We start from the raw sequence: 12,245 nt of genomic DNA on the forward strand, positions 1-12,245 counted from the left end.
GACTATTACGTGTCATTGAAAATGATTTCCTTTAAAATAATAGAGCCTGTAAATTGAAAAACACATAATTTTCCATTGTTTTTTTAAAAAGTAAATGAAAATCATTGAATATTACAGCAAATGTCCTAGAAGCAAAAAGGAGCATGACGTTTGCCAAAATTTTACAGGTCGAAAAAAATTACGTGTCATGTAATTGGAGACACTTATTTTTTTTCGACCTGTAGAACTACAGTAGATGTCCTGCTCCTTTTTGTTACAGGACATTTGCTGTAAATTTAAATGATTTCCTGTTTAATTTGAAACCAAGAAATTGGAAATAACCTACGTGTTTTTTTTTTCATTATTTATAATCTTTTAAATTACGAGCGCATAACAAAAAAAAAGTGCACCGGGCAACCCTGTTAGGTATCTGAAAGTAAGACGTCAAAAGAAGTTTTTTGATTTGTTTTGTTTCGGGTTTTTGTTTGTGCCGAGCCCGGAGCAACTGTGGAAGTTGTTGCGCTGAAAAAATCCGGTGAACAATGTACACAGAAAAAAATAATGACTATTACGTGTCATTGAAAATGTTTACCTTTAATATAATACATGCTGTAATTTAAATAACACGTTATTTTCAATGGATTGGTTGAAAAGCAAATGAAAAATCATTTAATATTACAGCAAATGTCCTGTAACAAAAAGGAGCAGGACATGCACTGTAATTTTAAAGATCGAAGCATTTATTTTCAAGTGATAGCATTATCTACAGACGCTTTCATATTGCAGGACTGTGAAATTATAGGATGTCAACCAAAAGAACAAAATTTATTATTGCTTGCAACTGATCGACTGTTCGTTTCGTTGTAGTGCTATGGAGACCGACCGGAAATACACCAGTGTAACCAGTGTAAAAGCATCGCGTACGCTTTTGGCCACAAATCCACAGGAAGTGCATGTGTAAATAATTCGCATCGTTATCAGCCATCGTTGATTATTCGTAAGTTCCCATTTTTCATTTTATATTCTTTTATCAATCCACACGTTACAAGTCACCTTCGACTTTTTGCAACAACCAAAATAACGTTCCGTCGCTGATTCGATTTCTCTTTAATTGAATTGAATCTCAGTGAAATATTACTTTTAAAGAAATTTCCTAAAAGACTACAACTTCAATTCGGTTTGTGGGATGGATTTGTAGGAAATGAATAAATATGTACTCTCACACACTCACTACAGTCAATCCAATGATAGATAAATTTTAAAAGACATAGTTTTACATATTTTCGGATTTAAATTTGAAAGTATTTGTACTGAAGTTGAGCCTTGAAGTAAATATAAATCTTTTGGAATGTAAAATCAAGTAAGCGAGATCACTAAATTATGAACATCCCAACCCAACTGCCACTCCGCACACCACCATGCAAAATGTAAACACAACTGTCTCAGCTCACGATGAGGCGAAGAAGAAACAAAACTTTCATTTGGTCGGAACGTTCGGAATCATTTCTGGATCTTTTAAAAAAATGTAAGTACACGGTTATTTTAGCTATAGTTCTTTATTTTTTCTCACAATTTTCTTTATCCCAAATCTAGATGTGTCAATTAACAATTAACGACCAAAAGGAAAACGGCCGCAGCTCCCGCGGAAAGCATTAAATTTATTTATCAATCCGGGCCACGATTATACAAATCGTAAGTAATCAACCAAAATCGCCAAAATTACCTATACCTATACCTTCAAAAATATCCCTACAGCTTATCAAACCGCGGTTGATGTGTAATCCGAAGCTCGGATGAAATCGCTGATACTGAGATGCAGCACCATTTGTTTAAGTTCCGATCAACTACTGCTCAAAAATCCTCGTGCTCCGTTCTCCTATGTGTTCCTGTAGATCTTGTTTAGTTCTTCCGAGTTTTTTCTTGCAGTCGCATCCAAACATTCAAATGACCCCCGGCGCACAAAACTCCCAATAGGCTGGAGGAAGTGGACAAATTTCTCGCTGACCACAGTTTCATTGAGATATAGAGGCCGATTTGTCGATGTTTGACGCTTTCGGTGAAGCTCCGGCTGGGAATAACGTCCTCGCTCAGCGCTGGTACCGTCACATTGCACCGTTCAGCAGCCAGGAGCGTAGAATTTGAGGAAGACAGGCCACATATTGCCGGTGGAAAACACACGGTATTCGTTGCCACAGACGATGATGACAATGTCGATCTGTTACGATCGAAGGACGAAGAAAAGCGCAGAGGCAGCGAAACTGATGGAGGAATGTGTGTCCGCTTACAACGCCTAAAAGTCCAAGAAACCGGTCCTCATCGCCAAAAGCTTGGTCGACGAGACCGACACGATGGTGATGGAAAAGCCGGTTCGAACCATCGATATGGACGGTTTGTTTTGGAGCTCCTCGACCCTGTGGGATACGGTAAGAAAAAGTTGCAGCTTTGCTGCATCATCGGGACAAAAAGCTGTTTGCGTGAACGTTTCTGTACGTCTCATATGTTGACTACAATAGGCACTTGGAACAAAATCACGAAATCTGAATGTACTGAATTCTGAAAGCGAAAGCCATTTAAAAATAACATCCGGCACAGAAAAATTTTTCAATGATTATTCGGCTGGCGACCACATCCGTTGGCTTAGAAAAGCGTAGTTGTAGCGAAAGAAAAAACGACGAAGGTAAGCGTTTATTTATTTTTTTTCAGTGAAAAGAACTAATTCATTTTTCTTATTACAGGAACAAACTAAGACTCAAAGCTTAACAATATGAGAAACTCACGAATAGTTGCAGCAATGAAACTAGAACATCAGTTGCCTAATGTCATCGTTTTTGAACAACATCATTTAAATAGGTTGTTGCAGAATAACCCACTTAGTAGCCACTAAAGATTTGTTTAAAAGAATCGACAAATAGGATCCGTTTCAAAGGATAAATATTCAGAAATTGTTCTACGAACTATCTTCAAGTACCCGTGACACCTGTTACAGTTACGTTGTCATGTGGATGATATTGTAGAAGAAATACGTAGAGAATTTTTTTTTCATGATTTCACAACCGTCTCCTAAAACGAACTAGAATTTAGATCCTGTATTTAGACTACACACAAAACTTTCGAGGCCCAACTTAGCAAAAATACTCCCTTACTTTCAGTTAGCAAAAATTTTTTTTTGCTCTTCAGTTAGCACTTTCCCAAATTGTCATGACTTTAGCTCAATTTGAGTAAAAAACACCCATTTGCTACTAACTTTAGCATTTACAGTAGCTGGGACTCGAACTTTTACTTTGGACTCGAACCGCGGTCAACGATTTGTTTTGGCAGGCATTTTGATTTTGATTTGTTTTCGTTAGTCGGTCGCGATTTTGGAACGAAAATGTAGTTATTCGATTCCGTTTTGTAGAAAAAAGTTCTGTCGGAACAACAAGTGTGTCGTTAATGTGTTTAGTTTGCCGTTCCTGGGAAGATTCATCACAGGCCGCTGGAAGACACACTTGCCCGGACATGTCGAAAAATTGGGGATTGAAATCCTCCGGAGCCGAAGAAATTGTAAGTGTTTCTTTGGCAAACAACACCACTGCGACCCGCCGGTGTCTCCACTAGGTGGACTCGAACCGGAAAAATCCTCTATTTCGTTTCGTTTACGAAATTAACTTTGATTTAAAATCGAATTTGAAAGATAATTTTAAATTTTGCAGGATTTTTGTGTTGGTTCGAAGATCCGACACGGTCAGGCGATGAGTTTTTTTGACACCGCTGAAAGCTGCTATTTTTCATCCTCCGGAGATTGTATGCATGTAAGTACATACCGTTGCATTATTAACATTCCCTAACCTTTCGTAAACACACGGCTGGACCATTTTGGAAAGGCCGGGATAAATCATCCAATAGGATGAAAATCCCTGAAAAAAAAAGACCATTTTGGAAAAAAATACGAAGACTCTCACTTGAACAGTTGTTGCAGTGGACGTTGTGAATGATCAGTTTGTTTCTTTTAGTCGACGCTCCGGAAGAACGTTCATGATGCCCAAAGTGAAGGACGAAGGCAAAAGACGCAATAATTTACAAGAAGTCAGCTTGTTTTGATCTGAGTGGCTGAGGGAAAACACAAATTTCAGGAAACAGTCGAACAACTGGAAATCAAGTTATGGTAAGCATTGGTAAAAATTTTGAAAGTATAGTATTTTTTGTAGTTAATTCATCTACTTTTTTAAATTATGATTTAAGTTTGATGTAATTGCAATTCGTATTTGGATCTGTTTACTGAGGCAATCAAGAATATCTGATTAAAAAATCTTTTTCTACATTCCGGAGCTTGGATTTTGAACTATTTATGAAGAATGAAATCATGTTTCACTATCTTTTTATGATATCGAACAAAAACAGAATTCAATATAATTTTTTTTAGTTCGGTATGGAAATTTTTAAATTAGTTTATTCGGAATGATGGTATATTAGAGAAAATTCAACCTGCACCTTATTAACCAAAATTTTATTCAGTTAAAAAATAAATCAAACGAAAATAATTCTATTTCGCCTAAATTATAATAATTTGTAAATAAAATTAAGTTTTCAGGACACTTTATCACCTGTAGGAGCAACTTCTTGATGCAATGGTAGGATCAAGACACAAAATTCACTGTCACTACAAGACTACAAGTTCCAAAAAGCTGGTAGCCGGATCATTATATTTTTGGTTTTTGTAAACATATTAACTTAATAGAAACTAATTTATGAAGGCGAGTAATTATTAATTCAAATTGCCTCCATTTTCGATTCAGAAGTTTTGAATTTTTGGCTCAAACGAAACTATACTGTTTAGAGCAATCGTTTGATGTTTTTGAACTCCATATCTATTCAGCAGCGGAGATCAAACAAATCAACTGATTCATTATAATTCCATCATGCTCTTGATTCCCATATTAAAAATAAAACAATTGAATGATAAGCTTTTTCCTTAACAAACGCTAAACCAGACTAATTTGAAAAAATCTTAATAATTATTTCCAACATTTCCAGGGACTCCCAATGTTCCTGTTACGTTTCCATTTGGGTATGGTGGTGGCGAGGCAATAACGTGTTCGCACATGTTGATGATCGTGGAGGTACCTTGATTTATGGATTGAAGAACAGATGAACAGGCGAGGAACTTGACGGTCATGAAGAGAAAACGGAAAAACATCGTGGAAGAAAAAGCCAACGGTGTTGAGGACCTAAAAGTATTTCGTACCAGTGTGAATTATTTAATGTTAATCTAAATTGTATAGAATATGCTAAGTGGTTGAAAATTACTTGAAAATAAACTAATTTCTCTTTTTCCATATTTTCTCCTTTCTTTAGAATACCAACGCATACTTCGAAATTTGAATTTTACTAAATCTTTAGTAATTTTAAGAGATTTTTTTTGCTAAACCTTTTAGCAAACAATGTTTCTTTTTACTATAAAATTAGTAAACATTTAGTCAGGGCACTTTTTGGAATTTTGCTGAAATTTTAGTAAAAAAAATTTGCTAAATTGATTGCTAAGTTTCTAGCTGGTCAAATTTGAGCAAAATTTTGCTAATTTTCGGCCTCGAAAATTTTGTGTGTACGCTACTTTTTTGACCGACGTACTGTTAGCAAATTTAAGCGCCTTTATGTATACTTTTATAGTTTGTTTCCGAAATAGGAAACTTTTCCTCTTTCGCTAATTACCATATTATCCAAAGGCGTTAAAAATAACAAATTAGATGAAAACATGATGATTTAGAGAATGTAAATAGATTTAAATTCGTCAATTGAATCCTTCGGACTCAGAGGGAGATAATTACCATACACAGTAAACGAAAATTACCGAGTTCGGTAATTTATTTTACAAAAACAGTTCTGTAATTAGAAATATTTCGGTAATTGTTCAATCTGACGTCTTGTTTTCAACGAATTTCGTTAATCCGTTTGTTGACTTACCGGAACTCGTTTGTTTGTATGTAAACAAATAACTTTGCAATTAATTTTCGGTAAAAAACGCCGAAAACTGTAAATTAAAACTGGCTGTCAGGAGAAACGTCAAAATTCTATTGTCATTTTACGGCAGTTAAGCAGTCTCCCTCTCGCTCCTGCTACCGTAATCATTTGTCTCGAGTTTTCAAGTGTGCACGAGCGGAGTGAATAGAAGCAATCATCGCCGTCGCCTTCTTTTCAAAGATGGTGACACGCGTTCCTTGTGTTGAGGTGTTGTGAAAAGTTTTTTGTTCGATTGTGGGGCCAATGAAATTGCTGGTAAGTATATACCACATGAACCAAACATCAGTAAAATGAAGTGTAATTTTCTATTTTTTCGTCCACTCCATACAATTCTATTTCATTCTTTAATTTTATTTTATTTTCAGCTTCCTTCACATGGCTGTGGAAAACAACAACAACAACCCGGTAATGTTCAAGGGAATCTAATGAATCCACCTACCTGGCAGGCTGTTCTGTGGCAGGATGGATAAGGTTTAAGAACAGTTTAGCTGTGCGAGTAGTGGATGGTCGGTACAAGCGGTAATATTTTGACTACCGCACAAAAGTAGTGGGCAGAGACGCAGGTTCTGATCCTGTCCGGATCGTCACGGGTAAGATGCATTTTTTTTATCTCTTCTCAACACCGCATCTCAAATCGTTTAAGAGTTTTGCTTATAAGGAAAATCAAATGAAATCGACACACGGAACATAGCCTTGCAGGTTTGGTTGTACAAACTTTCGGCACCGATGTTCAACTAAACCCTCCAGGCTTTTTTTGTGATGGAACAGGAGGAGATTTTCTTTTTCAGTCAGGCCTTACTGACAGCGTTAAAGTGCAAATTTTTCCGGCCCTGTTACAGCCCATTCGTACCCGGTTTAGCCAGAAGGATCTGATCCAGCTGTGGTGACCGTTCCAGTACATAGCGATTCAACTTCTCACACTTTGTCCACCATTTTCGCTGCTAACACCTCTGCATAACGATGCCCTCAATTGCATGGAGCTATTTTAGAAACGAGCTATCGGCCGGGGAAAGGATGATGGACACAATTTGAAGAAAAGGATTTCGACCATATTCAAGCAGCTGTTGAGTATGAGCAAGTTTGCATGTGTGCCACCGTCTTTCAACCGAATTGAAACAAGGTAAAACTTTGGATTTCCTTCGAGTGAGTATTTCCTTATTCTAACTTTCTTATTCCAGACTAATTAAATCGACACCTTCAGGAAGCGGGGCAACACTGTTCAGCCGCATCAGCTATATGCGGTCTACGCGAGCAACGGTGTAAAGTGGGTCAGTATGAACTACATCCCCTTCGGTGAGAAAGCCCTGCAGTGAAATTGTACCTACCAGCGAACCTACAATGAAGGAAAAAGAACTATCATCGAGGGTCAAATTCTGCCCGAAATCATCCAAGAGCTATCTTTCGTAAGTAAAAAAGCATGTCAGCAAGTACTTGGAAGCTAGTCAAATCTGATGACTGTTTTGCGTACGAATCTGCTAGTGGCCTGGAAATACCCGAACAATTAAGCGCAATATGGAAAGACATCTCAGATACGTTGGGTCAGTTTCTTATTCCTAAAAGGTAAGACTGATTTTCTAAACACAACATTCGTTCTAAAATATCACCATTTTACTTCTAGTGTCTGTGTGGTGGTAGACCGTGGTTTGGATGAGCTGGCCCTTTCTTTACTACATACACCTTTCCCGAGGTCGGTTCCGGAGTAACCAATGTGGTAAATTTTCTATAGTTAACATCAACTTAATGCAATATCAAATTTCATAGTTGTTTTCAATTACAATAATTGCAAGAATCTTTCGTATCAGAATTTTTGTTTTGTAGATGCCAATTTTTTTTAATTCAAGATATTATACTAAACAATATTACGATAATTACTTAATCATTCAAATAATTTTTTTTCTTCCTAAAATATCAATTTGCTATCTAATTCCAATTGGTTTCTAATAAATTTATGCGGCCTTATTTAAACTTCTTTTTCTTCACATTTTTTCTGTTGCAGAAAACGGACTCCATCCGGGGCGGTGAAAAACTGACAATCACCATTCTTCTTATGCCACCGCTTAACTGAGCACTGTGGTCTGGTCGAGGAAAACAACCATGAAGGGGGCAGTTGAGCTGCAGGTGGCCGGGCACGTTGCAAGTCGAACAAGATAGTGGAGAGTCTGGAATAAACCTTCTCCCAGAATAGGCACTTTAATAAAAGTTGATGTGAAGCGGATCAAGTAAGCACAAATTTAGATATGATAAAATATGTAAATTTTAATTAATGTTAGTTATTTCCTTTTAGCTTTTCAATGGCATTGGAGATTCTGTCGTAATTTTGATGCAATTGATCAAAATGCTTCGCTATTCTCAGCGAGATGATACAGATTTCTGCCAGGTTAATAAGAATTCCAAAGAATTCTTACTTTGGTTCTAGAAAACTTATTTTTAGAATTTCTTATGTTCCGCTAATTGTAATATCATAACGGCATTAATAATGTTCTAGATTAATTGAAACGGTGATTGAATCTAAGATCCGAACTAGCTAATAATTGAAATGTTACATACCATGCAGGTTAAAAGTTCACGGAGAGGGGTGAGTCTAGTTCAAGTTAGGTGTACGAGCTTGAATAAATTAAATAACAAAAAAATATTAACTTTAGTGAACTTTACAAAAAAAATGAACATTTGATTAACCGTCCTAATACTCAATTAAAGCATATTCTGCTTCATTTATTATATTTTTGCTAATTTTCAACGAAAATAGTCTAAAGAGGTGACGCTGAACGTGCACAGCACAGATCCGGGATTCGCTGTGGACGACCTACGTTAGCTTCTCGAATGACAGCATCGATGACTACATGAATAAGGTTTTGTTTGTTTTTTGTTTAAATATAAATGACCTCAAAAACTATTTTCAAAGGTTTACGTAAATTGATTAAATTTAGCATGTTTTTTTTTTGCTATAGGTACCCGTGGTATTGATAACCAAATTTAACCTAGGCATCACTCTGTTCCAGTCTACGCCAGACGAGATCAGCCGCACCAAGACTGACATTACCCAGCTTACCACTCTCAGCTGTTCATTAGACAAAGGCCGAAAGTGGATAGGTTTATGTCGAACAATCTTGTTCAATTGGGTGCGATGTTCGATTTCAATCAATGTGTTTAAGTAGTTATATTATTAATAAATAGCATTTATGTTTGAATAAATAGTAAATTATTAAAAGCTTTGAATTATTTGAATTATTCGTCATGAATGAAGGTAAGTGTTTATACAATATTATTTTTAGGCCTATTTAAAAAAAACTTGGAAGCTAGAGCCAATGTTTATTGAATATTTACCGAAAATTGTAAAATTGATACCGAAAATAGTAAAATGTTCCGTAAATTCAGTTTATGATGCACAGCGCATTACGTGAGATGATCGGAGTCTCCAGATGACACTTGAAGCGAAAAATTTCTATTCTGATGAGCACAGATTTTTTATAATATAATAATTATAAAATTAGTTATAATATTTTTATTAATAATTAATTATTGATATTTTAATTATATTATTTTTAAGAGACTTTGAAAACATTTATAATTCTTCTTGTTCTATTATAATTACTTTTATTAAGTTCATCTGTGCTCATCAGAATTGAAATTTTTCGATTTAAGTGCCTTCTGGAGACTCTGATCATCTCACGTTATGCGTTGTGCGTTATAAGCTGAAATTACCGTACGTTTCACGGTTTTCGGCAATAATTACCGAAAATTTTACAGTTTTCTGTAAATATAAATGAAATTTCGGTAAAAATTACCGGTATTTCGGTAATTATTACAGGTATTTTAGTAAACTTTACCGATTATTCGGTAAATATTACCGGAAATTTTCACTTTATTCGTTAAAATTTACCGATATTTTAGTAATTATTACAAATATTTCGGTAAAATTGACCGGTTGTTCGGTAAATATTACCGAGCTTTTACAGCCTTTCGGTAAAAATATCAAGGTATTTCGGTAATATTTTCATATACTTCGATTGTTATTACAGGTTTTTCGGTAACAATGCTAGGTATTTCGGTGACAATTACAGGTATTTCGGTAACTTCTACAGTTCGCTCGGTACATATTAACGAGCTTATATAGTTTTTCGGTTAAACATTACCGGCCTTTCGGTAATAATTACAGACATTTCGGTTCAACAATACTGGTAATTCGGTACTCTAACGAGGTATCACGTTGACAACTGTCAATAATTTGACAGATGGTCTTAGATATGATCAGTCGAGTTTCGGTAATTTTTACCGAAAAAGATCTGTAACATTTGACAGCTGTCATTCCTCTGCCATGGAAAAAATTACCGAACAGTTTAACGATCTCCACATGTTAGGATTTCGGTAAAAAAATTACCGAATTCGGTAATTTTCGTTTACTGTGTAGTCATCGACTCTGAGTTAAGTTTCAATCGATTCTTCATATCTTAACACGTTAAGGACCACAAAAATATCTCAGCTGGAAATGAGTTATTCTTAATCTCAAAAACCACTTGATCAAATTTTTCAAATTTAGTATGCCTTTGATTAACCAAAAAAATTGTTTTCAATTTTATAGATTTTTGTAATTATTAAATTCCTAATATTTGAGTTTTGCTTCTAAGTGTAGAATCATTACCGAATTGTCTGCTCACGATCCTAAAGCATCCTCCGATGAAGATATTTTATGAGCATGTTCATATGTTTAATTAATATTTTTTTAATACTGCAATAGCGAGTTCAACTTGAATTCGTTGGTTACTGCTGTAAGCAGCATAAGCATGCATAATTTTGTTTATGTTTCTTAGCAAATAAACTATAACTAACATGAATAAAAACAGTTTATCTTACATTTTGTGTTTTTATTTCTAATCCGAGTTTTTTGAAATTTCCAATATATTTTTTAAATAAAAAACGCTAAACGCTGAGCTAGTACAGGAAATACAATATTACAGCACTGTAATTTTGAAGTAGCCTGTTATTTTGGAGGAGCTTGTAATTTGAAAACCTGTGATTTGAAAGCAACATGTAATCTAAAAACAGCCCGTAATCTGAATGAAGCCTGTAATTTTAAAGCAGCCTGTAATTTTGAAGCAAGCTGTAAAAATTTTTGTCACTTGAAAATTAAGTGTCATGTGACCTTGTAAAATTGCGGTAAATGTCCTGCTCCTTTTTGTTACAGGATATTTGCCGTAATTTTACAGAAAATATTTTTTTCTGTGTTTCTTTGAAAAAAGTGGAAGCTGTAATAACCGTTAACTTTATCGTTTTGAGTTTCCAAATGTATGGGAAAAAGTTGATTTTTTCATTGTTAAGTTGCTTAACAACCCCCTTTTTTCATGGTAAATTTTGCTAAAACCATAAATTTCTCTGTCCAAAACTATGAATTTGACAGTTTATTCAAGGTTTTATGTACCATGATTCGCATAGTTTCAACTATAAAATTCATGGTTGCGTGAAAATGAAATTCATGGTCTTTTCACAATGTTTTTCTATTCGGGTGCATTGTTTCGTAATAATGTGCATGCAATCGTATACATTTGCAAATTAATTCGCATGTCTGATTTTCGTAAAACGTATTTGCTGGCAATCGTAAAAGAATACAAAAAAGTTCAATTAAATCGTTTATGATAATGGGACATCGATGATTGGAATCGAATTAAAAGTGGCTTCAAAATTTTGGTCTATTTTTAGATCATCGATGACGTGTTCTACGATTTAAAAGATTTAAGTTGTAGAAATATACGATTTGCTTTTGGTTTAATGCCTTTGAAGCAAATCCCCTTGAATTTATATATCCCAGATAGCTTCGAGGAACCATCATGAGCTGCAGATCGTATGGTCAGGGGATCAAGTCCAGGTACTAACAATAAAATCAGCAATCTGGCAAATAATAAACTTGTACGATATAAACTTGAATTTGACAGAAAAAAATGCATTTCTTTGAAATAATCTCATTTTTATTATTTTTATGGATGAATAAACTGATTGGTTTAAAGTATAAAAAAATAATAATAATCTTCTTTTTATTCAACTGACGGAAAATGAGAGCCCTGCACTCAAGTCGCAAAGGACGACCAAATAAGTCGTCAAACTTTCCATATTGGTACGAAAAATGTCGAATATTACAACCTCAATCATCTATATGATAATGTAAATTGTCATAGTATATTCCAAAAAGAATCAGGGTAGTCGTAAATGATGCGCATGACAAGTCGTGCAAATCGTACTTGAATACAATCCAAATCAAGAATATGTTTGCTAATGTA

General features: G+C 35.0%; 1 long non-coding RNA gene and 1 pseudogene across 4 annotated transcripts; both read left to right on the forward strand.

The window, feature by feature from the left end:
• The first annotated feature begins 1,927 nt into the window (after positions 1 to 1,927).
• Positions 1,928 to 5,507, forward strand: LOC129737680 (probable elongation factor 1-beta; annotated as a pseudogene).
• A 322-nt stretch (positions 5,508 to 5,829) lies between these two features.
• Positions 5,830 to 9,163, forward strand: LOC129743879 (uncharacterized). 4 transcript variants are annotated; one of them, XR_008736714.1, is made up of 8 exons: positions 5,830 to 6,231; positions 6,342 to 6,566; positions 6,816 to 7,096; positions 7,155 to 7,536; positions 7,595 to 7,687; positions 7,973 to 8,195; positions 8,261 to 8,825; positions 8,925 to 9,163. It is a non-coding gene; the product is annotated as an uncharacterized LOC129743879 (long non-coding RNA). The 4 variants fall into 4 exon arrangements; XR_008736715.1 differs by lacking the exon at positions 8,925 to 9,163 and having other exon boundaries at positions 5,832 to 6,231; positions 7,155 to 7,379; positions 7,456 to 7,536; positions 8,261 to 8,466; XR_008736709.1 differs by lacking the exon at positions 8,925 to 9,163 and having other exon boundaries at positions 5,832 to 6,231; positions 8,247 to 8,466.
• The last annotated feature ends 3,082 nt before the right edge of the window (positions 9,164 to 12,245 follow it).

Source organism: Uranotaenia lowii, chromosome 1, assembly GCF_029784155.1.
Source record: "Uranotaenia lowii strain MFRU-FL chromosome 1, ASM2978415v1, whole genome shotgun sequence".
In the NCBI taxonomy this organism is placed as follows: domain Eukaryota; kingdom Metazoa; phylum Arthropoda; class Insecta; order Diptera; family Culicidae; genus Uranotaenia; species Uranotaenia lowii.